Raw genomic sequence first — 27,548 nt, 5'->3', positions numbered from 1 at the left:
ATTAATTTTTCACAGGATAGGAACCGATGGCGGGCTTATGTGAGGGCGGCAATGAACCTCGGGGTTCGTTAAAAACATTTTTAAGTAAATATTATTATTAATGTATTAATAATTATTTATTATTAATTGTGTTTATTATTAATTGTCATTATGGAGTGTAATTAGTTACCAATGCCACCGGGTATTTACTCATTTGCAGTGTGAATACATACATATTATTTTGTAAAACTGCTATTCACTTTTATATTGAATAGCACATGCTAAAGTAGCATTACAATTATTTGTGTTGTTCATATGTAACCTCTTAATTTAAACAACAAATACTAACGGAATATTAACACGGGAAACTGCACACAGATAAAGCAAAACACGCCTACATGTAGAATACTCAAACTACAGCTAATTATTACTGCAAATATCTCTTTCGCACATGTTCGTGGATGTTATAATATGCACTCTGTATTTAAATGTAAATTTGAAATCCTTTTACAAGCAGCATTCTATTTCAAAAGAAACGTTGCATTGTCTGACCTCATTGCATCATCCGAATCATCTGAAATTCTTATTTCACCCAGCCGTTAATGTATGGATTAAGACATCAGCTGCAACTGCTCTGTCTGCAAGCGGTTGCAGCCTGCATACGGAATAACAGTTATTCTATGATAAACAAGCTCTTTCTAAGAACAGTGATCTCTGAGTAAACGAGCGCCCCACCCATTCAATTACTATCAGCTATTAGGTCGCATTTATTTCACTTCATCGCATTGAAATGCTTTATGTCTTCATAACTTCATGTCTTAGACTGTGTGAAATAGCTAACAAGACTTGTTCATTGAAGAGTTTCAAAGATCTGAACTAAGCATTAATTGTTGTAGTCTACTGTTACTAAATACAACAACAACAATAATAAATTAATAATAATAATAATAATAATAATTTATTTATTTATTATTTATTTATTGCGAATATTAATGTGCAAAACAACAGCACAAAGCCAATTACAGTTTAGCACAAATAAAAAACAAAACACAACAAATGATTATCAGAATGAATGACAGAAAATGGCAGTGAGATGAAATGCAATCAATGGTCAACATTAACCATTCACCAAATGCAACAAAATAAATGGCAATATCTAACAAATAATAAAAGATATTAAATAACAAGTAAGGAATATCATGCATAAGTAAAATCAAATCAGATCTTGGAAATTGGCACTTTTAATACATCTGGCTATTGGAGAAAGGGATTTAAATAATTTAGTGAAGAAAATTCTTTGACCACGAAAACCTTTCACGGGAATTCTAAGGTAGGTGTTATGTATAATAATAATAATAATAATAATAATAATAATAATAATAATAATAATAATAATAATATAAGAAATTAATATCCGAAAGTACTGACAATACAATGTAATATATCGTGTTCAATATTGAGTGGGAAATTTGCGGCATTTGTTTTTCTGTATCCATGGAGTCATCATCACAGAGTTCAATCCTCAAAGCATATATAAACGAAGTAGGCTATGTCTGTTATTGACACTGAAGATTGTTCTTTTGTTTTGTAACAAATGAATGCTGCCGTGTATTAAAAATACGAAAAGAATATCATCCGTGTTATTATTTAATTTTTTTAAGTACTCCTTAAGGACAAAATGAATGTTACAACACAACGTTACTTATTTATTCCAGAAACTTATTTCCGCACAGAATTTTAGTTGTAGATCAGTATCGTCATGATGTTGATCACTGCATTAATGAATTTTTACACAAGACAACTAAGATTGCCCTTCTTATATATTTCACGAATTGTAAATTCATATCAAGTACCGTACCGATTCTCTTTCTAACCTCAATGAAGCACTTGGTAGCTTGCCAGTTGCAGATAAAATCCGGTAAACACGGGAAAAACACAGGTAGCAGGAACCCTTTAATTGGGAAAAGTCGTCTGTATTCCTTAAGAGCAACCACTGCATTGCCATCACAAAATCGATAAACAAAAAAGCATGCCTGCATATTCACTATGCGAATACACGTATTAAACGTGTATTCAGTTGTGTGTGTGTTGCGAAGACGTTGCGGTGCTCAGATGCTGCCGTGTGCAAAAGAACTGACATAACACGGCAAGTATAGTACAGGGAACCGCAAGACGATTCTGTATTTCTCCCTTTAATTTCTCCCCAATTACGGAGGTATATGAGGTTAATACGATGTAGGTTAATACAAACCTCATTATCCTGAATAATTTTAAATTGACGATTGTTTGTCTTGGAGACCCCATTGCATAAGTTTAATTTCTAAACTCAATAGCATTTGTTATCAAATCAGAATTTTGAGGACGATAACAAAATCACGATGTATTAATGTCTTATTATTTCGCACACGTCGAGTCGAGGCTTTCATATGGCATTTGTTTTTGGGGATCTGGAACCTTGCTGAATGATATATTTATGGCTCAAAAGCGTATTGTCAGGTGCATAGCGGGCGTTGACAGTAGGACAATATAATATTCTTACTGTTTATGGTTTATATATTTTTAATGTTTTACAACTAATTTATAAAAATCTGTCTGATTTTCACCAAAATTGTGACTTCCATACATACGATACTCATAACAAAAATAGTTTAACTATTCCAGCACACCATCTTACACACACTAGTAGAACCTATATGGTCTTTGGTATCAAAATCTACAATAGTTTGCCTGATGACATCAAATATACAAAAAATTCTCTCAAATTTAGGAATTATATAAAAACGAAATTAATAAAATTGTGTCCCTACAATCTTCAGGATGCACGCATGGCCCCTTGAAATGAATAATGTTTTTTATATTTGACTTATTCTAAATTAAATTGTAATTGTATGTATTTGATCATGTCTATGCATATATTATGCCTTCGACAATAAAGTTCTGTCTGTCTGTCTGTCTGTCTATCTACCTACCTACCCACCCACCCACCCACCCATCCATCTCTCTGTCTGTCTATCTATCTATCTATCTATCTATCTATCTATCTATCTATCTATCTATCTATCTATCTATCTATCTATCTATCTATCTATCTATCTATCTATCTATCTATCTATCTATCTATCTATCTATCTATCTATCTATCTATCTATCTATCTATCTATCTATCTATCTATCTATCTATCTATCTATCTATCTATCTATCTATCTATCTATCTATCTATCTATCTATCTATCTATCTATCTATCTATCTATCTATCTATCTATCTATCTATCTATCTATCTATCTATCTATCTATCTATCTATCTATCTATCTATCTATCTATCTATCTATCTATCTATCTATCTATCTATCTATCTATCTATCTATCTATCTATCTATCTATCTATCTATCTATCTATCTATCTATCTATCTATCTATCTATCTATCTATCTATCTATCTATCTATCTATCTATCTATCTATCTATCTATCTATCTATCTATCTATCTATCTACCTACCTACCTACCTACCTACCTACCTACCTACCTACCTACCTACCTACCTACCTACCTACCTACCTACCTACCTACCTACCTACCTACCTACCTACCTACCTACCTACCTACCTACCTACCTACCTACCTACCTACCTACCTACCTACCTACCTACCTACCTACCTACCTACCTACCTACCTACCTACCTACCTACCTACCTACCTACCTACCTACCTACCTACCTACCTACCTACCTACCTACCTACCTACCTACCTACCTACCTACCTACCTATCTATCTATCTATCTATCTATCTATCCATCTATCTACCTACCTACCTACCTACCTATCTACCTATCTACCTATCTATCTATCTATCTATCTATCTATCTATCTATCTATCTATCTATCTATCTATCTATCTATCTATCTATCTATCTATCTATCTATCTATCTATCTATCTATCTATCTATCTATCTATCTATCTATTCCTCCTGAGACACCCGGTATAGGGTGCACAATAGGTCAAAGCACGCCTAAGTGTACTGACCAATCTCCGTTCCAGCCCTCGTAAACCTAGTCAGGCAACCATTTTTCCGTTACATTTCGTGTTTTTTCACAAAAAAGAAATCATTAAAATCGAGCCTTCAGAGACGGCACACCTAGACGCCGTTAGGAAATTCACCCGTCTTATTCTGCGTCTACAATAGGTTACAGCATTAAGTTTATAGCATAGAATTATTCATAAAAATAAATGCGTATTACTTTCAGAATATCTTCGACATGGTGAAATTCCCTGGCGGAATTGACAAACGCAGCCCGCAGTAATAGTAACGGTGGAGGACAATAACGCGGACGAACCTGCAATTTCGTCCGGCACCCGTTCATTACCTCCGCAGAAAAAGGTCGCAGGTGCCCTGGATCGCTCCAAGTATTGGATTTCTACACATTCCTTTCACAAAGCTGCACACACCTTGATCTTGCGAAATATGCGGCGTGCAAAAATGTAAGATTACTTGAGAGGCAATGAAGATTGTCGTTAAGTATAGAGAAAAGGTGTAGTCCTTCACCTGTGAGTGAAGACATGTATGATACAAAGACATCTAGCGCGTTTGTACGGGCATTGATCGCTGGTAAGTACTTCATTATACGATTTCTTTATTCTGGCGATCATAAGTTGCTTGTCTTTTAAGTATTACCTTTCAAATCATTATCAAATTACACTTGTCAACAATGATTTTGTTAAATATATACAATTTCTGCTTTTTCTCATGTAATGCCATCTGCTGAGAATATGTTACGAGAAAATCCACAAACGATCAGGGAAAACACGGGAATTTTACTGGAAGCAAGTAAAGCGATAGGTTTGGAAGTAAATCCCGAAAAGACAAAGTATATGATTATGTCTCGTGACGAGAATATTGTGCGAAATGGAAATATAAAAATTGGAAATTTATCCTTTGAAGCGGTGGAAAAATTAAAATATCTTGTAGCAACAGTAACAAAATGACACTCGAGAGGAAATTAAACACAGAATAAATATGGGAAATGCCTGTTATTATTCGGTTGAGAAGCTTTTATCATCCAGTCTGCTGTCAAAAAATCTGAAACTTAGAATTTATAAAACAGTTATATTACCGGTTGTTCTGTATGGTTGTGAAACTTGGACTCTCACTTTGAGAGACGAACATAGGTTAAGGATGTTCGAGAATAAGGTGCTTAGGAAAATATTTGGAACTAAGAAGGATGAAGTTACAGGAGAATGGAGAAAGTTACATAACACAGAACTGCACGCATTGTATTCTTCACCTGACATAATTAGGAACATTAAATCCAAACGTTTGAGATGGGCAGGGCATGTAGCACGTATGAGCGAATCCAGAAATGCATATAGATTGTTAGTTGGGAGGCCGGAGGGAAAAAGACCTTTGGGGAGGCCGAGACGTAGATGGGAGGATAATATTACAATGGATTTGAGGGAGGTGGGATATGATGATAGAGATTGGATTAATCTTGCTCAGGATAGGGACAGATGGCGGGCTTATGTGAGGGCGGCAATGAACCTCCGGGTTCCTTAAAAGCCAGTAAGTAAGTAAGTAATGCCATCTGCTGATTTCAAACATGAAATCAGAATTTCTCTCTACCAGCCACCATTTTTTTTGTAATTTTAGAAAAATTGATTTATTTTTATTGCTACATACAGTCCTTAATATGCCAATGGAAAGAAAATATTTAAGATATTTTATTTTATTCCTTTAACAATTGACCTATAACTTTAGAACGATGTTTCCTGTGGAGTCAGAATTCATAAAAATAAATTTTATTCCTCATAAGACTGCCAGAGTTGTATTAATTCTCATTTGAGGTGGAACTTAAATAATGAAACAAGCTTCATAAACCGTGTTTTCTTTATCCTAATTTTAAGTGCGGTCAAAGTATCTTACAAAGTGAAACATATCTCGAAATACTGTGTAAATCACAAAAAAAAATTTTCGTTACGTTTGTGGTTAATTAACTTAGAAAGCACACAAGTGAATTTTACTACACTAGTTAAAAGAGCTTACGAGTGTTCTTTTGATTGCAAAATAGATGAGCATAGGGTCTGGGCCCCTGAAATCTGTTGTGCTCATTGTAAATCTGTTAGCCTAACTGGTTGGCTAAAAGGATCCCATCATATGCCTTTTCCAGTTCCAATGATAAGCCAGGAAACTAAGGATCATCCAACAAACTGTTACTTTCTAGGAGATTACAGAGAACTTGTCACCGAACTGATTGAGAACTATAACGTGATGTGGCGTCATGTATCTCTCAAAATAACTTCTTGGATTCTCATCTATTTTTTCTGTCCTTAAAACCTTCGGGTAGTGGGCGATGAATATGGGGAGCATTTTCATCAGGATTTTTCTGAAATGGAAAGGCGCTACCAGGAAAAATGGAGCCCAAATATTCAGTCAGATTACTGATGGACACTCAAAACAGATGTTTCTCAAGGGAAGTATAGCCTGCAATCTATTTCACATACATTTTAAGTAAATAAATATTATGTTTGATAAAATGTTACAAGGTATCAATACTAGAAACGTCTGAAGCACATTTCATAGAATTACTGGAAAAATCCTGGGTGATAGAAAAATTTTGAAAACTGATCTGAAATCAGCACGAAAAATTGTATAAGAATCACTCTTTCTTTATCTTTTAACAAATGGCGATCTTACTCGTGTTAATTATGTAAGCATGTGCGGCTTACAACTGTTTCGGTGCTACTTGACACCATCCTCTGAGCCTTCTGTGTCTCGGCGCCATCTCAACTTCGCTGCCTGTTGTGTGGATGCGTTCGTGTGATGAAGAGTTGTATCAAATAGTGTGTGTGTTCTGAAATTAATCTGTGTGTTGAGTATTTAATTAGGGTGTGTTTTAGTGTGTCTGTATATTTCATATTGTTCTAGTGTGTTGAGTTTTTGGTTTTTGGGTTGTATGTGTAGGATTTCCATGTCTGTATTTATGTTAATGTATGTGTGAGTAGTGTACGAAAGATTCAACATGGATTATCAAAAAAAATATGTTTAATTTTGTTGACTGTTATTTGTAATAGGAAAATAATTTTTACACTATTTCCATTCGGGAGAACATGGGTGAAATTTCTAACTTCTGTAGTTTTTGAGCTAGTTGTTTCATTTTTGGCACACGTATTCCACATATGATAGGCAATGCTACTAATTTTCATAAATGTCACCAGATATTTTCTGAGTTATGCTCTTTTTCTAAAAAAAAAATTGAGACTTATTTTAAAAATGTATGTCCTCACACAAAGTTTAAGTAAATGATCTAGAAAAAAATTAGAGTAGCTTTGATGTACCTGAAAATTCACTAAGCAACCATATTTTAGAAATACTGCATAATATAAACAATATTAAAATAATTTCGAGGGAAAAATTGTTCCGGAGCCGGGTATCGAACCCGGGACCTTTGGTTTAACGTACCAACGCTCTACCACTGAGCTACTCGGGAACTCTAACCGACACCGATCCAATTTTTCCCTCTATATCCACAGACCTCAAAGTGGGCTGACAACCGTCAAGCAACCAACTTCGAGTGCACACTAACTCCGTGTGACTTAAATTGTGGTTTTCTGTTAACGAACAGTGACGTGTATTATGCAAATCAAGATTTTCAGGTATAACTCCCTGTAAAGTTGATTTGAATAATTTCGAGGGAAAAATTGTTCCGGAGCCGGGTATCGAACCCGGGACCTTTGGTTTAAGTCACACGGAGTTAGTGTGCACTCGAAGTTGGTTGCTTGACGGTTGTCAGCCCACTTTGAGGTCTGTGGATGTAGAGGGAAAAATTGGATCGGTGTCGGTTAGAGTTCCCGAGTAGCTCAGTGGTAGAGCGTTGGTACGTTAAACCAAAGGTCCCGGGTTCGATACCCGGCTCCGGAACAATTTTTCCCTCGAAATTATTCAAATCAACTTTACAGGGAGTTATACCTGAAAATCTTGATTTGAATATTAAAATAACACATAATGAATTGTGCGTAAATATTGTGGTAAATTGAGGAAGAAAAGTAATAAAGAAGCTTACCTCAGAAATGCTCAAGAGAAATGGCAATTATTGGTCGTTGTAATGGCCGATCAATGAGCAATATGTCATATAGATATTGTGAAAGGCGACCGCATTGTCGTCAGTGAAGACCTTCGACGACGACTGGTGAGCATTTTTAGTCCCAGTTATCCTGGTCTACACGTGGCCGCTATTAAAGACCTAAGCAATGAGGTCAGGCATTCCATTTCGTTATTGCCGCTATCAGACACTTAATATGGCGTTTCACATTTGTTTCTGTTATTAAAGCCCATCCGTTTTCATGCAGTGAAACATCTGAAGTAATTGATTTGCTCTAATACAGATGAAACAATAAAATCGTGTATTTCAACTGATAAAAAAGGTACCTGGGACAACATCTAGCGAATTCAGTAAAAGATATCGCATCACGTTACAAAGTTATTCATTGTAATTATCTAAAAAATATCGAAATGGAAGCATAACTACAAGGTTTGCCATATTCTCGTATGTAGAAGCAGGTATACATGGAAAATCACTTATAAATAATTAATATTTTGGCATTTTTATGGATAGCGATCTAAATTGGAACACTCAAGTAATACACACTTGCAAAAAAATATTTTCTGAACTTCACTTCTTGTGCTATATGAAAGAATTTCTACCACTTAGTCTAAAAAAATACTTATTCAGACGCTTGTAATGCCCCATTTTGATTATTGCGATTCCTTGCTAACTAATGTAAGTTCATAATGTGTGCATACGATTCATCTGCAATACTCGTAAATTTGACCATGTAACGCCTTTCCTCCAGTTACTTTCATGGGTGCGTCTGAAGGAACGAAGAACAACACATTCACTGTCTCTTCTGTTTAGAATCATGCATACTTCTATTACGAATTATCTGCTATTGCGCTTTCAATTTCTTACAACTCTTCGAAACCGTCATCAAGCACTTCTTTCTATCCCTCATCATAGAACGTCTTTATACTCATCTTCCTATACTGTAGAAATAAATAAATAAATACATATATAAATAAATAAACAAAGAAACAAACAAATAAATAAATAATTAAATAAATAAGTAAGTAAATAAGTAAATAAATAAATACGTAAGTAAATAAGTAAGTAAATAAATAAGTAAATGAATAAATAAATAAGTAAATAAATAAATAAGTAAGTACGTAAATAAATAAATAAGTAAATAAATAAACAAATAAATAAAGGAAAAGTGAATAAACAAATAAATGAATAAGTAAGTAAATAAATAAATATATAAGTAATAAATAAATAAGTAAATAAGTAAATAAATAAGTAAATAAATAAGTAAATAAATAAATACGTAAGTAAATAAGTAAGTAAATAAATAAGTAAATGAATAAATAAATAAGTAAATAAATAAATAAGTAAGTACGTAAATAAATAAATAAGTAAATAAATAAACAAATAAATAAAGGAAAAGTGAATAAACAAATAAATGAATAAGTAAGTAAATAAATAAATATATAAGTAATAAATAAATAAGTAAATAAGTAAATAAATAAGTAAATAAATAAATAAACAAAGAAACAAACAAATAAATAAATAAGTAAATAAATAAGTAAATAAGTAAATAAATAAATAAGTACGTAAGTAAATAAATAAATAAATAAGTAAATAAATATGTAAATAAGTAAGTAAATAAATAAATAAATAAGTAAATAAATAAATAAGTAGATGAATAAATAAGTAAATAAACAAATAAATAAAGAAATAAGTAAATAAATAAAGAAATAAGTAAATAAATGAATAAGTAAGTAAATAAATAAATATATAAGTAAGTAAGTAAATAAGTAAATAAATAAATAAGCAAATAAATAAATAAATAAGTAAATAAATAAATAAGTAAATAAATAAGTAAGGAAATAAATAAGTAAATAAATAAATAGTTTAGTTGTAATAGTACTAACACTAGTGGTAGTAATAGCGGCATTAGTAACAGCAGTAGTAGAAGAAATACTGGCAGTAGTTTTGACAGTAATAACAATAACAGTGGTGATAGTAGTAGCAGTAGTAGTAACATCAGTAATAGTAGTAGTGGTACTGGCAGTAGTGATAGTAATAATACTAACAGTACTTAGTGATACTAGTAGCAGTAGCAGTGACAGCAGTTGTAGTAGAAATACTAGCAGTATTAGTGGCAGTAACTGTACTAACATTAGTACTAATAATGCTAATATCAGCAGTAGTTATAAGGCTGGTAGTAGTATTATCAATACTTGTATTAATAGTAACTTTAGTCGCATAGCAATGTCAGTAGCAATACCTTGTAGTAATAGTGATAGGAGTAGCAGTGATAGTTGTAGTAATAATAACAATAACATGGGTGGTTTCAGAAATGTACAAATGTGCAAAAATAAACTCAAATGTACTGGAAATAAAAAAAATCAGCATCATTAGCCTATTTATTTTATAGATACTGTGAATGTACTCAGAAAGCAAGCAGCCTTGATGGGTCGGCAACTTCTTCTACACGGTAGTCCAACGCGTTGCATGGCAATAGGCGATAAAATGAACTCTGCATACATTACAAGATATTTTGTTAAATGCTCATACCTCATATTAAACGGCTATCATGTAGCGAGGCCGGTAATTGGCGTAGTACGGTATCGATGTTTTGTTGACGAGTACCGGTTTCACAATTCGCATTCCATCCGCCTTCAGGATTTACGACCAAGGCCGCGTTCTGGAGGTCGTGAGAACGAGTGGGGAAATTAATTTTGCTGGCTGAAGTAATTCCAAATTGAACATTAATTTACAAGTCAGTTTATTTCGTTCTGACTAGACGAAAAATATGCACTGAGGCACCACGACTAATGATGAGGCTGACGGAAAATAATTAACCGGTAACTAAGGCCTGCATTCATTCTTCGGTTCGAATCCATTGAGTCCCTATAATGCCAATCTTGAAATTCTAAATTTATTGTAAGTTTTAAGGTTCGGCAAACGAAATATGAGCCTTATAGAGCCTAAAAAAAAAGGATAACTGAGTGCCACATTATGACGGTGAGTTTCGGTCTTTTTCAAGTTTTCATTCGTTTACAGTTTTGTTGTTGTATTAATTGATTTATTGACTGATATATTTATCTATCTACGTGCTTCCTTGTTTATACATTTTGTTCTTTCTCTGCTTACGAACTGCGTCTATAAGTTAGTAATTCATTAACTTATACATCCATTCATCTCCTCATCAATTCGTTCACAGATTTTATTCATTTACACAATCGCTTACTCATTCATTCAATTATTCAAATACTTGCATATTTATTCAAACATTCACTCTATAATTTGTTCATTTACTCATTATTCATTCATATACTGATTTACGTATTAATTATTCATCGACTCAATCATTCAGTTATTCACTCTCCACTCACCCGTTCACTGATTAATTATTTTATTTATTTATTTACTTTTTCATCCACATTTTTAATTTTTGAACTACTTACTCACTTACTAATTGACTTATTGGCGCATTAATTAATTAATTAATTAATTAATTAATTAATTAATTAATTAATTCACTAATTCACATATTATTATTCATTCACTTATTCATTAAAACATTTATTACTTTATTTACATATTAGAGCATACACCCAACCATTAATCCTCTCACTCTCTCACTCACTCACTCACTCACTCACTCTCTCACTCACTCATTTATTTATTTATTTATTCATTGATGGATTTATTTATTTATTTATATATTTATTTATTCAATGAGTTATTTATTTATTTATAGACTGACTTACTTATTATTTATTTATTTATTCATTCATGGATTTATTTATTTATTTATTGAGTTATTTATTTATTTATTTATTGACTGACTTACTTACTTACGTATTATATATTTATTTATTTGTTTATTTATTTATAGACTGACTTACTTACTTATTATTTATTTATTTATTTATTTATTTATTTATTTATTCATTGATGGATTTATTTATTTATTTATTTATTGAGTTATTTATTTATTTATTTACTTACTTACTTATTATATATTTATTTATATATATTTATTTATGTATTTATTCAATGAGTTATTTGTTTATTTATTTATAGACTGACTTACTTATTATTTATTTATTTATTTATTTATTTATTCATTCATTCATTGATGGATTTATTTATTTATTTATTCATTCAGTTATTTATTTATTGACTGACTGACTTACTTACTTACTTATTACTTATTTATTTATTCATTGATGGATTTATTTATTTATCTATTTATTTATTTATTGAGTTATTTATTTATTTATTTATTTATTTATTTATAGACTGACTTACTTACTTACTTATTATTTATTTATTTATTTATTTATTTATTCATTGATGGATTTATTTATTTATTTATTCATTCAGTTATTTATTTATTTATTTATTTATTTATTTATTTATTGACTGACTTACTTACTTACTTATTATTTATTTATTTATTCATTGATGGATTTATTTATTTATTTATTCATTGAGTTATTTATTTATTTATTTACTTATTGACTTACTTACTTATATATATATATATATATATTTATTCATTCAGTTATTTGTTTATTTATTTATTGACTGACTTACTTACTTACTTATTATCTATCTATCTATCTATCTATCTATCTATCTATCTATCTATCTATCTATCTATCTATCTATCTATCTATCTATCTATCTATCTATCTATCTATCTATCTATCTATCTATCTATCTATCTATCTATCTATCTATCTATCTATCTATCTATCTATCTATCTATCTATCTATCTATCTACCTACCTACCTACCTACCTACCTACCTACCTACCTACCTACCTACCTACCTACCTACCTACCTACCTACCTACCTACCTACCTACCTACCTACCTACCTACCTACCTACCTACCTACCTACCTACCTACCTACCTACCTACCTACCTACCTACCTACCTACCTACCTACCTACCTACCTACCTACCTATCTATCTATCTATCTATCTATCTATCTATCTATCTATTTATTAGGTTTTTTAAAGCGGAAAAGTGAATTGTGAAGTTGTCATAAATGAATATTACAAATAAAATTTTTACTTTACGATACTCAGTGCGGTAAAGTTCCCCTTACGACATTCAGTGCGATAAAATTGGTTGTTATAACACTCGTTTCAATGTTGTTATGTTTCACTTCACGTTATCAAGGCGGATAAATTGAATACCTTAACTCGAATCAGAGACGAAAACACGCCGCACAGCGGCATCACAGAACTTACTGAGGCTCGAACCGAGTCTGTAAATTAAGTATAGCACGTGCAGCTATCAGTTTCATAGAATATAACGGTTGTTGTGTAATTTCACAGGAATGAACAAAATGTATGACGAGTGCAGGCACATACACCAGGGGCGAGGCCTCTCGAACAGTAATCTAGGTCACGCCCCGGTAATGTTCTTCTTCCATTGTCATAGAAGGGGCTCGCCCATCAAACCCGCCCTCTGTCGCTCTTCGAAAACTCTAGTTTCACGAAATAATAACAAACCCATATCGAACGTAACTTAACATTCCAAGGCAGCGCTCTTAATAATGCGTCATGAACACAATCACCATCCTTGCACAGAGCTGGGTTACTAGGTAATTACAACACGAAAAAAAGCTAGTATGCCGTGTCAGCTTGATAAAACAATTGAAACGCTGCTTGTCGTCAAGAATAAAAATGAGCATCGGTGTACAACAATACAAGAAACATATGACATTCATACATACAATACACCGAGAATAAAATAATTGTCTTAGCCTATGTCATAAATATGGTTTATTTAAGTAACGCAAAGCAAGATTAAAAAACCAAAAATCTTACAAAGCAATTACGCTATACATTTCAAATAGATCCGAAATCGAAATAAGTAAGAAGAAAAAGATTCCTGCTGTGCAATGTTTTAAGCTATTAAACGTAGGCTAAGTGTCCAGAGACATTCCGAACTCCTGATTAGTGAATAAAACAAAATTACGGACAAAAGCAATTTTTACAATCCGAACAGGGATGCAAATTGTAGATTGGGAATAAAAGAAATTTTTACAATCCAAACAGAAATGTAAATAATTGTAGATTGCAGACAAAAAAAAATTTACAATGGAAACAGGAATGTAAATTGTAGATTGCAGACAAAAGAAAGTTCTACAATTCAAACAGAAATGTAAATAATTGTAGATTGCAGACAAAAAAAATATATAATCCAAACAGGAATATAAATAATTTTGGGTTGCAGACTAAAGTAACATTTACAATCCAAACAGGAATGTAAATTGTAGATTGCAGACGAAAGCAATTTTTACAATCCAAGCAGAAATGTAAATAATTGTAGATTGTAGACAAAATAAATTTTTACAATCCAAACAGAAATGTAAATAATTGTAGATTGCAGACAAAAAATTTTACAATGGAAACAGGAATGTAAATTGTAGATTGCAGACAAAAGAAATTTTTACAATCCAAGCAGAAATGTAAATAATTGTAGATTGCAGAAAAAATTTTACAATGGAAACAGGAATGTAAATTGTAGATTGGAGAAAAAGAAATTTTTACAATCCAAACAGAAATGTAAATAATTGTAGATTGCAGACAAAAAAATGTTACAATGGAAGCAGGAATGTAAATTGTAGATTGCAGAAAAAGACATTTTTACAATCCAAACAGAAATGTAAATAATTGTAGATTGCAGACAAAAAAATTACAATGGAAACAGGAATATAAATTGTAGATTGCAGACCAAAGAAATTTTTACAATCCAAACAGAAATGTAAATAATTGTGGATTGCAGACAAAAAAATTTACAATGGAAACAGGAATGTAAATTGTAGATTGCAGAAAAAGAAATTTTTACAATCCAAACAGAAATGTAAATAATTGTAGATTGCAGACAAAACAATTTTACAATGGAAACAGGAATGTAAATTGTAGATTGCAGACAAAAGAAATTTTTACAATCCAAGCAGAAATGTAAATAATTGTAGATTGCAGACAAAAATTTTACAATGGAAACAGGAATGTAAATTGTAGATTGCAGACAAAAGAAATTTTTACAATTGAAACAGAAATGTAAATAATTGTAGATTGCAGACAAAAAAAATTACAATGGAAACAGGAATATAAATTGTAGATTGCAGACAAAAGAAATTTTTACAATCCAAACAGAAATGTAAATAATTGTGGATTGCAGACAAAAAAAGTTACAATGGAAGCAGGAGTGTAAATTGTAGATTGCAGAAAAAGACATTTTTACAATCCAAAAAGAAATGTAAATAATTGTAGATTGCAGACAAAAAAATTTACAATGGAAACAGGAATGTAAATTGTAGATTGCAGAAAAAGAAATTTTTACAATCCAAACAGAAATGTAAATAATTGTAGATTGCAGAAAAAAATTTTACAATGGAAACAGGAATGTAAATTGTAGATTGCAGACAAAAGAAATTTTTACAATCCAAGCAGAAATGTAAATAATTGTAGATTGCAGACAAAAAAATATATAATCCAAACAGGAATATAAATAATTTTAGGTTGCAGACAAAAAGTAACATTTACAATCCAAACAGGAATGTAAATTGTAGATTGCAGACGAAAGCAATTTTTACAATCCAAGCAGAAATGTAAATAATTGTAGATTGTAGACAAAATAAATTTTTACAATCCAAACAGAAATGTAAATAATTGTAGATTGCAGACAAAAGAAATTTTTACAATCCAAACAGAAATGTAAATAATTGTAGATTGCAGACAAAAAATTTTACAATGGAAACAGGAATGTAAATTGTAGATTGCAGACAAAAGAAATTTTTACAATCCAAGCAGAAATGTAAATAATTGTAGATTGCAGAAAAAAATTTTACAATGGAAACAGGAATGTAAATTGTAGATTGCAAAAAAAGAAATTTTTACAATCCAAACAGAAATGTAAATAATTGTAGATTGCAGACAAAAAAATGTTACAATGGAAGCAGGAATGTAAATTGTAGATTGCAGAAAAAGACATTTTTACAATCCAAACAGAAATGTAAATAATTGTAGATTGCAGACAAAAAAATTACGATGGAAACAGGAATATAAATTGTAGATTGCAGACCAAAGAAATTTTTACAATCCAAACAGAAATGTAAATAATTGTGGATTGCAGACAAAAAAATTTACAATGGAAACAGGAATGTAAATTGTAGATTGCAGAAAAAGAAATTTTTACAATCCAAACAGAAATGTAAATAATTGTAGATTGCAGACAAAAAAATTTTACGATGGAAACAGAAATGTAAATTGTAGATTGCAGACAAAAGAAATTTTTACAATCCAAACAGAAACGTAAATAATTATAGATTGCAGACAGAAAAATTTTACAATCCAAACAAGAATGTAAATAATTGTAGATTGCAGATAAAGGCAACATTTACAATCCAAACAGGAATGCAAATTGTAGATTGCAGACGAAAGCAATTTTTACAATCCAAGCAGGGATGTAAATTGAAGATTGCAGACAAAAGCAATATTTACAATGAGGAATGTAAATTTTAAATTACAGACAAGAGCTATTTTTTTTTAGAATCTAAAGAGAATGTAAATTGTAAGCTGCAGATAAAAACAAAAAGGAATGTAAATTGTAGATTGGAGACATACTCAATATTTACAATCCAAAGAAGCACTATGCCTAATTTATTTTATTAGTCATTGGCCTATAAATTTTAAATATGGCACTGGGATAATACCAAAATCTGTTTTCTATTTATGAAAATCAGAATTTAAAAGTTACTTAAATATTAAAAGACATAAGTTGTTTGCAATAAAATTGAAACAATAGAAGTGTCCATGAGCTCAAGTCGAACCTTACCCTCAAATTCTAAAGATGACAAGAACACATAACTGCTGAACAATGTGTTAAATTACATGCCAAAGTCCACACCTGTGGAGTAACGGTCAGCGCGTCTGGCCGCGAAACCAGGTGGCCCGGGTTCGAATCCCGGTGGGGGGCAAGTTACCTGGTTGAGGTTTTTCCCGGGGTTTTCCCTCAACCCAATCCGAGCAAATGCTGGGTAACTTCCGGTGCTGGACCCCGGACTCACTTCACCGGCGTTATCACCTTCATTTCATTCAGACGCTAAATAACGTAGATGTTGATACAGCGTCGTAAAATAACCCAATAAAATGAAAAATAAAATAAATACATGCCAAATGTTGTTCTTCAACTTTTGAATACTACGTGCAAATATTTTTTCAGACTTTGCAGAGGTCCTTCTCCGGACGCATCATATCCTGATATGGTGATATTCCGTGGCCTTTGCGTTCACCCGACTTGACAGCTCTAGATTTTTTTTATGGTGGTATTTGAAACAAAGGTTGCTTTCCCATACATTACATGATGTTCAAGCTCGTGTCATGACAAATTTTCAGAAGCGAATTTAGCCGTATACTGAAAGTGAAAGAGGTCAACCGAAGAATATGGGGTTTAAAAATAACAAATTATGTAAATAAGCAAAATGCAAAAATAAAAATAAGCTTAAATACATATCTGATTCACTACATAAAGTGTTACCACGCTTTAAAAATAGTTCTCTAAAAAAAGCCCCACCTTGTATAATCCACTTTGCGCAAGACGTGCGATGATCTCAGATGAATACAGTTTACTGTTTCATTTGGATTAACAAGGGTTATTGTTTCTGCAAAGTCCATAATTTGTTGCATGACCAAAACGGCGTGTCGAAGGTTGTATATTACACACGATTTGAACCCTGGCAAAGAAATGTCTGTACTTAGAACATAAAATCAATTATGGTTTGTGTAACGTAGCTAGGATGCCTAATGAAATATTCATCCACTGTAAAGAACCCCGGCCCTTGCTTACAAACGCGTTGCTGACAGACTTATTTTCCCACGTCTTCGTAACGGATAAAAAAAAAAAACAAACAAAATGAATGGACAACAACTTTCACCTATGGAATCCACCTGACGATAGCAACAATAATAATCCGGCGAAGGAATGATGTCACAAAGCGGTGAACAGGTATCGAAGGGGCAAGTCACACTCAGTTTCCTTATCTTCTGACGAAATAGCAAGAGATTGAGAGTTAAGAAATACCAGCGCTGTAATTCATTTGTTTTTAACTTACACACCAAACACAAAAAAGTTATGCTGGCAATATTGGCGTGTAGCTTCGGTCATCGACCTACCTACACTTCGAAAATACTTTGGGATTTCTTATCTGATTTGTGAATCACTGCAAACATAGCGTCACAAAGTTCACACAGATGTTTTCATATAGGTTACGCATTTCATGGCAATGCAGGTTATTTTGTCGTGTTGCGAATAATAATAATAATAATAATAATAATAATAATAATAATAATAATAATAATAATAATAATAATAATAATAAACATTTATAGCTACAATAAAGATACATATGGTTTTTTATATAAAAGTAACTTTAGCACTACAGAAAGAACACATATTCATGTTCGGAAGGCATTACATAACATTTATAGTAATATGCGTTACAAGAGCGGTATGTTGACGTTTTCATGGTCGAGGAAAAGATTGAAAAAGTGAAACGTAGTTGAGCTTTTTTAATTTCCGAGAACATGAAAACAAACATACCGCTCGTGTATCGTACATTATTTTGTGCGAAGATCGTTTATTACATACCTGAAAGACGAATTTCTAATTATTTGCAATGAAATCTCCATGTTGGTTTCTGTTTAATGACGCCAACTTCGGAACACCAAAATATCTTTCTTCAACATTGTTGCTATAAAATGTTTTCTGTGTTTACTCTACTCCACCAGGCCGTGATATACGTCTGTCTCCCCCCCCCCCCAGTCTATAAATGCGAACTTAAAACAAACGGTAAGGCTATGTAATGATTTATTTTTCATTTCAATATTTTAACAATATTATTTATATAACATATTGCAGTAATAACATCGGCATCTGGAATCTTGTTGATTTTTTCACGGCTTCCTTAATGTTACTTGTATCAGGAATGCAATAAGTTTCGTGGAGTAGTAGACTTTACTTAATTTTTGCAAATATTTAAAAACAATAATTAACATTGCAATTTAGGTGAAATTGCAGTGGTAAGTTTCCAATTTATAATTATTACTATGTTAAACGTCTCTAAAAATAATATGTTAAAAGCCTAAAGCAGTAAAATGAATGTCGCGCTTAAGCGGTAAGAAGAGGGAAATTGTTATGTGTGTTAGGTTGGGAATACTGAATGTGGTATTTCACACTTACCGCGTATTGGTTCTGTGCGGAAAACAAGCAAATACGCACTATCTCGCACAAAGGTAATTTATTTATACATCTTGATTACACAACTTTTCACACTGTATCACTTTGGAATATGTATGATAAGACTTTCTTGTGTTAAATTCTAACGTACCTTGTTTACATGTTTCGACCTATTTATGGGTCATCTTCAGAACTGGTAGTTGTTGGTCTTGGCGCCACTTGTTCTATTTCCTGTAGGGTGCGTTCGTGTGGTATAGTGTAGAGTCAAAGAGTGTGTGTGTTCTGAAATTGAGTTGTATGTTGAGAATATCGTTGGGGTGTGTTTTCGTGTGTCTATATATTTCATATTGTTCTAGTGTGTTTAGTTTCTGGCTCTTTGGTCGGATGTGCATTATTTCCATGTCTGTGTTGATTTTTTTATTTTTATTTTATTGGGTTATTTTACGACGCTTTATCAACATCTAGGTTATTTAGCGTCTGAATGAAATGAAGGTGATAATGCCGGTGAAATGAGTCCGGGGTCCAGCACCGAAAGTTACCCAGCATTTGCTCGTATTGGGTTAGGGAAAACCCCGGAAAAAACCTCAACCAGGTAACTTGCCCCGACCGGGATTCGAACCCGGGCCACCTGGTTTCGCGGCCAGACGCGCTGACCGTTACTCCTCAGGTGTGGACGTCTGTGTTGATGTCTCTGTAGGTGTGGTTAGCATTTGTGATGTGTTCTGTATATGTGGAGATATTTTGTAATTTTGTTATGGCTGTGATGTAACGTGTTTGAAATGATCTGCCTGTCTGTTCTATGTATAAGTTGTTGCAAGTGTTACATTTGAGTTTGTATACGCCTGTGTGGTTGTATTTATTTGTTTGTGTTGTTTGTGTGTTGAGATGTTTTTGTACAGTGTTATTTGTTCTTTATGCGATGTTGTAATTTAATTTCTTGAAACTAAACACACTAGAACAATATGAAATATACAGATACACGAAAACACACCCCAACGAAATTCTCAACACACAACTCAATTTCAGAACACACACACTTTTTGACTCTACACTATACCACACGAACGTACCCTCACAGGAAACAGAACAAGAGGCGCCAAGACCAACAACGACCAATTCTGAGGATGACCCATAAATAAGTCGAAACACGTAAACAAGGTACGTTAAAATTTAACACAAGAAAGTCTCATCATATATAATCCGAAGTAATTATTTTATTCATAGAATAAAAAAGTAGAAAGAAAAAAGAAAAACATAGACATTACAATAATTGAAACTTTATATTTTCTCCCTAAACAAATATTCTTACTGAATTTTTAAAATAAGAAGCATGATCAAATTGAATGTTTGATAATTTAGCTCTTACCTTGTTATAGAGGCTCTCCAAGCCTGTTGCTACTGTGATTATAAGCTACAGTTGTGGTGAATTTACGTTCTGTCAAGCATATGTTGTCTGAACTTTTTGTTTTATATTTATGTGAATAAAAATTAAATATATTACGATTTTTATGCACGAAATTCAACAAAATCTATATATATAATTTGAACTGGTAATGGAAATTACGGGAAAACGGCTGAACGGATTTTAATGAGTGACCCCTCATTTTCATGCCTGGCATCCAAAGTTTTTCGGAAAAGTAGCAGTTTTCAGTGAACTGTCAATTTTCCTACATAATTTTCCTATTTTCCAAAATCCATCTGTTGTCAGTTTTGAGAACTATTTTATTGAATCACGGCCGACTTGATTGAATTTCAGAACAAAACACACACTACAATAAACAATAGGCTATTACACGAAGGCCATGACCTGCAGGATTGCCGACATATTTAGAGCTCAATTCAATTTGTAATTAAAAACTGATTCTGCAGTGTATAATTTTCTAAATACAGCTGTGTATTGGATATTCCAATCTACGAAACTTGAGGTGGTTTGATGACATTGTTACCATTAGAAATTAAATATTATTATAGTTAATATCATGATACATCTATTTTTCATTAATTGTACATAATATTGATGCTATATTGATGACATGAAAGTGAAACGTTTTGAGGTTATGTAAGTAAATGTAGAGAATATCTTAATTTAGATCTTCATTTCTATAATTTACTGAGTGGCTGCTATATGTAACTACAAAACTTAAGTAAGATAGTAATATTGATATTAAAAATCAAATATTTTTATACTTATTAACCCAGTGGGGTTGGGTCTTTTTCATATACTTAATGGCGGTGTAGTGTAGATATTGATATGTGTCATTGTCTTCAGTATTGACTCGAGAGAGCGCAAAAATTACAGTTCCTAAGGAAAGATCAAAAGGTATTGCTTACTGATAAAATAAGAGGCCTACACGATTTTGTAGCCTCCAGATCATTTCAGCAAGATCTCTTAGTAGGATAAAATGATTTTACGCTCTACATTTCAAATTCTACATGCAGCAGCTATACGAAAATTCTATTGTTCGAAAGCTTAGCAAACCTGACATTTTTTTTTTTTAATTTTGCCTACAATCCACAATGACCTGAAATAGCTACTGCTATCGTCCTGACATTGATACTTGCGTTTTCGCGTTGAAACTCAAAAACTGAAGTTGGATAGGTTCAAGAAAAAGTATTTGGCCTAAAAAAAATCCATTCAGGGGGAGTATGTTTCATTATTATGGAAGCAAAGAACTATAAAAAAAGACAAGTATTCTTCATTGAAAATAAATCTGAAAAATTTTTATTTGAACGTCTAACGAACTTACTTTGCAGCAGCATTTGCCGCACAAGCCACTAGTATTACTATAAATTTGAAGGATATTAAATACTTTAAATGTTATCGATTTTTATAGTTTATTTTCTTGAAATAATTCTCCAAAATACATCACGTTTATTCTTATTCTGATTCTGTTGCAGGTGCTTCTTGTTTGCACCGCAGTTCAAACTTCTTCATCTGATGATGTGTACCTCCTAACCATCCATCACTCAGGCTGTCTTCCTCTTGCTTTTTTCCCACCTAAGAGTGAATCATCTTCAACTCTCCTCATATCAGGCTTTGACTTACTAACTATAAATGATGGTCTCTTGTTTTACAAATTGTCAAAGCCTGCTAATTTCTAAACATGGCCCTCTGATTAAGCTATTAATTCCTTCGGTGTTTTTATACATACGTACACATCTCTATCGATTGTATGAGCTATTAGCAATATAAAATTCCGAAAGGAAATTAAATTTGAAATACGATACCAATATATGAATAGTTTTAACATTCCTTCTGCCATAGCATATTGCCTAAATGCCAAAGAATACTGCACAAATTTAATAGTTTCATACAATAGTTTTAATAATAATAAAAGTCTTCTAAAATTCCAACTAATATTAAATAGATCTTCTTCAGTAGTCAAAATATTAAATGATTATATTACATAATAATAATAATAATAATAATAATAATAATAATAATAATAATATTATTATTATTATTGATTTGATCTGCGAAGTTAAGACCATCAGGCCTTCTCTTCCACTTAGCCAGAAACAAAAGAAGCTGATACAATTTGCAGTAATACAAGTTAATGATTACAGACTAATATATTAAAAATAACACATACATACATACAGTCGACCTGGTTGGCGAGTTGGTATAGCGCTGGCCTTCTATGCCCAATGTTGCGGGTTCGATCCCGGGCCAGGTCGATGGCATTTAAGTGAGCTTAAATGCGACAGGCTCATGTCAGTAGATTTACTGGCATGTAAAAGAACTCCTGCGGGACAAAATTCCGGCACATCCGGCGACGCTGATATAACCTCTGCAGTTGCGAGCGTCGTTAAATAAAACATAACATTATACATACATACATACAGTCCACACCTGTGAAGTAACGGCTAGCGCGTCTGGCCGCAAACCCAGGTGGCCCGGGTTCGATTCCTGGTCGGGGCAAGTTACCTGGTTGAGGTTTTTTTCCGGGGTTTTCCCTCAACCCAATATGAGCAAATGCTGGGTAACTTTCGGTGCTGGACCAGGGACTCATTTCACCGGTATTATCACCTTCATCTCATTCAGACGCTAAATAACCTTAGCTGTTGATAAAGCGTCGTAAAATAACCTACTAAAATAAATAAATAAATATACAGACATATGTCCACACCTGTGGAGTAACGGTCAGCGCGTCTGGCCGCGAAAACAGGTGGCCCGGGTTCGAATCCCGGTCGGGGCAAGTTACCTGGTTTTGTCCGAGGTTTTCCCTCAACCCAATAAGAGCAAATGCTGGGTATCTTTCGGTGCTGGACTCCCGACTCATTTCACCGGCATTATCACCTTCATTTCATTCAGACGCTAAATAACCTAGATGTTGATACAGCGTCGTAAAATAACCCAATAAAATAAAAAAATACATACATACATACATACATATATTAAAAACAGATACATTTTCATCGCATCTTTTCAAATGCGTTTCGGTTTACGACAACAATCGAAGTAAAATGATCGGAATTAGGGTTTTGGGTATTCCATCGTGAATTATCCAAAAGTCTAATTCCAGTCACAGTCACCGTGAAAGCCTGAAAAAAAAACTTATAGAAGTAAACTCAGTTTCAATAACTGCCAAATCGATCTCGTATGTACCACTGCTTTGCAACACGGAGCATGCGCAATGCATTGTAGGAAATTCAAGCGGGCCATTTTTTTTTCTGAAATTGTACGTTCCTCAAGACATTTTGGCGGGACTCGGAGCAAACGTTTGGAGTCCTTGGTGAAGAGTAAACGGTGTAAATGATCGAATCTTTGAAGACAAACAAGGATATGGAGATTAAGATTTCAATTCAAGAGCGGACAGACTAAACAAATGTGCAAGAGATAAACATGCATGGCCAGAATGCAGCAATATGTGCGGTGCATTGGCCGAGGACGTGCGTGCGATGCATTCACCTCGTCACTGCACGTAGTACGTGCCGCTCTGCAGGCGATGGCCCGCCCTTCTAACTGCAATAACGACACATACACAAATCTGCAATGATACGCTGTAACGAGCTTTGTGGTTGAAGCCAGGGTTTAAATTATCCACATTACAAGCCGCAATAAGGAAAAGTAAAGACTGCAAATAAGATGCGAGTTCTTGTGTAAATTAAGAAAGATCTAACGGACTAGTGTGTGATCTGATTGTTCTAAACACGACAAATATTCAGAGATATTATGTTGTCACAACTGGAACTTGGATATTCTTCTTCCTCTTTCCACAAAAAAAAAAAAAAAAAAATGGTTGGGATTCCATAGCCCGTTTCGGGTTAAGAGTAACTGCTTCATCAAATTTTATGTCTTCAAACGCTATAATGTTAGTTCTTTTTCTTTATAAACACCCTGTAAACCTCCAAAAGCCTTACTAATTCTAATTTCATTACTTCATCAGCTTTTAAGTCTTCCAGCATCATATTGTTACTTATAATTGTTTATAAACACCCTGTACATCCCCTGGTTATAAATTCTTAATTCATTGCTTCTCCAACTTTAAGTCTTCCAGTCTTCGTTACTTACTTTTTATTTATAAACACCCTGTACAGTCTTAGACACAAAAACTACCGCTCTCGTGTAGCGTAAGTATGTCAAAGCCCACTTCAGGCAGTGTCTGGTTCATATGACTAAGGAAAAAGTGTTTATTTTGAACCTAATTTATCCCTTGTGTATATTTTGTTATAGATTTATTTTTTTATTTTATTGTGTTATTTTACGACGCTGTATCAACATCTAAGTTATTTAGCGTCTGAATGATATGAAGGTGATAATGCCGGTGAAATGAGTCCGGGGTACAGCACAGAAAGTTACCCAGCATTTGCTCGTATTGGGTTGAGGGAAAACCCCGGAAAAAAACCTCAACCAGGTAACTTGCCCCGACCGGGATTCGAACCGGGGCCACCTGGTTTCGCAGCCAGACGCGCTGACCGTTACTCCAAAGGTGTGGACTTTTTGTTATAGATTATTTATAACACTTGACCTATAAATAGAAAAAAAAGCAACAAACAAAAGAAAAACAAAGGGAAGTCGTGCATAAAAAAATTCGTTCACGTGTAAATCTACATTCTCACGAAATTAACCGAAGTATTCCGAATTGGAGTTAGTGTATGCCAGCCGGCAATTTTTTTTTGTCTCCTGTTTCCTTATTAACTCCGAATTCATTTCTTAATCAACCTGAAGGTGTTTCTGTGTCATACTGTTACTTCTTTATCTTTATAAACACCCCGTATACGTCCTGATTCCTCAATGATTCTGAATTCATTGCTTCACAAAAACCTTAATTCTTCCAGTAGTATATTCTTAGTAGTTTTCTTTATAAACACCCTGTACATCCCCTAATTCCTCACTGATTCTGAATTCATTGCTTCACCAAGTCCTAAGTCTTCCAGTGACATACTGTTAGTTCTTTTCTTTACAAACACCCTGTATATCTTGTTTTCTCACTGATTCTGAATTCATTGCTTCACCAAGTCTTAAGTCTTCCAGTGACATACTGTTAGTCCTCTTCTTTATAAACACCCTGTACATCTTCTGATTTCTCACTGATTCTGAATTCATTGCTTCACCAAGTCTTAAGTCTTCCAGTGACATACTGTTAGTCCTTTTCTTTATAAACACCCTGTACAACTTCTGATTTCTCACTGATTCTGAATTCATTGCTTCACCAAGTCTTAAGTCTTCCAGTGACATACTGTTAGTCCTTTTCTTTATAAACACCCTGTACAACTTCTGATTTCTCACTGATTCTGAATTAATTGCTTAACCAACTCTTAAGTCTTCCAGTGACATATTGTTAGTCCTTTTCTTTATAAACACCCTGTACATTTTCTGATTTCTCACTGATTCTGAATTCATTGTTTCACCAAGTCTTAAGTCTTTCAGTGGCATATTGTTAGTCCTTTTCTTTATAAACACTTTGTATATCTTATAATTTCTCACTGGTTCTGAATTCATTGTTTCACAATCTCTCAAGTTTTACAGTGACATATTGCTAGTTATTTCCTTTATAAACACCCTATATATCTCGCAATTCCTTACTGATTATGAATTCATTGTTTCACCAACTCTTAAGTCTTCCAGTAGCATATCGTTAGTTATTTTCTTTATAAACACTCTGTATCTCTCGCAATTCCTTACTGATTCTGAATTCATTGTTTCACCAACTCTTAAGTCTTCCAGTGGCATATTGTTAGTTTTTCTTTATAAACACCCTGTAGATATTCTGATTCGTCACTGATTCTGAATTTATTGCTTCACCAACTATTAAGTTTTCCAGTGACATATTGTTAGTTATTTCCTTTATAAACAGCCTGTATATCTCGCAATTCCTTACTGATTCTGAATTCATTGCTTCATCTACTTTTAAGTCTTCCGTTGTCACGTCATTGTTTGTTTTTATTTAAAACACACCGTAAATATGTTTAATTTTCATTGTGTAATGGGTCTTAATTGTCTTAATTTGCGTCCTGTTCCGGGTTCGGAATCCACCGCTTCGTCTAGTACTGCGCCTCCCATTCCATGCGGCCTGTACCTCTCAGCAACATTTCTTACAAGATCGTGCTCTTTCCTTCCCATATTTTCCCCTCATTTTCTTTGATAATCGTATAATTCTCAACTAAATTTCTAGTCCGCAATCTCTCGTAATCTCTAGCGGAAACGCCTCTGAATACGGAATGTGCTGCTTCTAATTTCTGCTTTATTTCTTTTCCCCAGAAACCAGTGATTCACTTGGAAACCGCATGGCGTTTGCAGATCATATCATGCAAATTTAATCAAACTTCCCTCCGCGTTCTAAATTTGAATTACGATTAATGTAATTGCATCAGTTCTTCAAGCGGCAGTCTTCCTGGTTTCAAATTCAGTGATCCTGGCTTCGATTCGCCTAATATAAGTGGGTATTTACCTTTCCTTTATAGCAGTCGGTCTTAATTGTATTCTTTGTTGTCTTATAGAGGTAAATTTGCAGCAGCACATTGGTCACATGATCATAAGTGAATGTTTAAGTTGGTTATTATTATTGTCAGAAGATTGAGGAGTGGAGAAACCAAACAGCGAAAACATTTTAAAGATTATGATTTAAGTTTGTATCACATTTCTTTCCATCCTTGCTTTGGCTTTCTCGGAAGTGAGCTAATGATACATTTAATAATAAAAAGGAAAAGGAATTGATTGGGTCACTGGCTGAGAAGAAACTGCCTACTGAAGAATTTAATAGAAGGAATGGTGAACGGGAGAAGAGTTCGGGGCAG

This window comes from Periplaneta americana, chromosome 16 (genome assembly GCF_040183065.1).
Source record: "Periplaneta americana isolate PAMFEO1 chromosome 16, P.americana_PAMFEO1_priV1, whole genome shotgun sequence".
Taxonomy (NCBI): Eukaryota; Metazoa; Arthropoda; class Insecta; order Blattodea; family Blattidae; genus Periplaneta; species Periplaneta americana.
The sequence above is the reverse complement of the archived record's forward strand: the minus strand, read 5'-3'. Positions refer to the sequence as shown.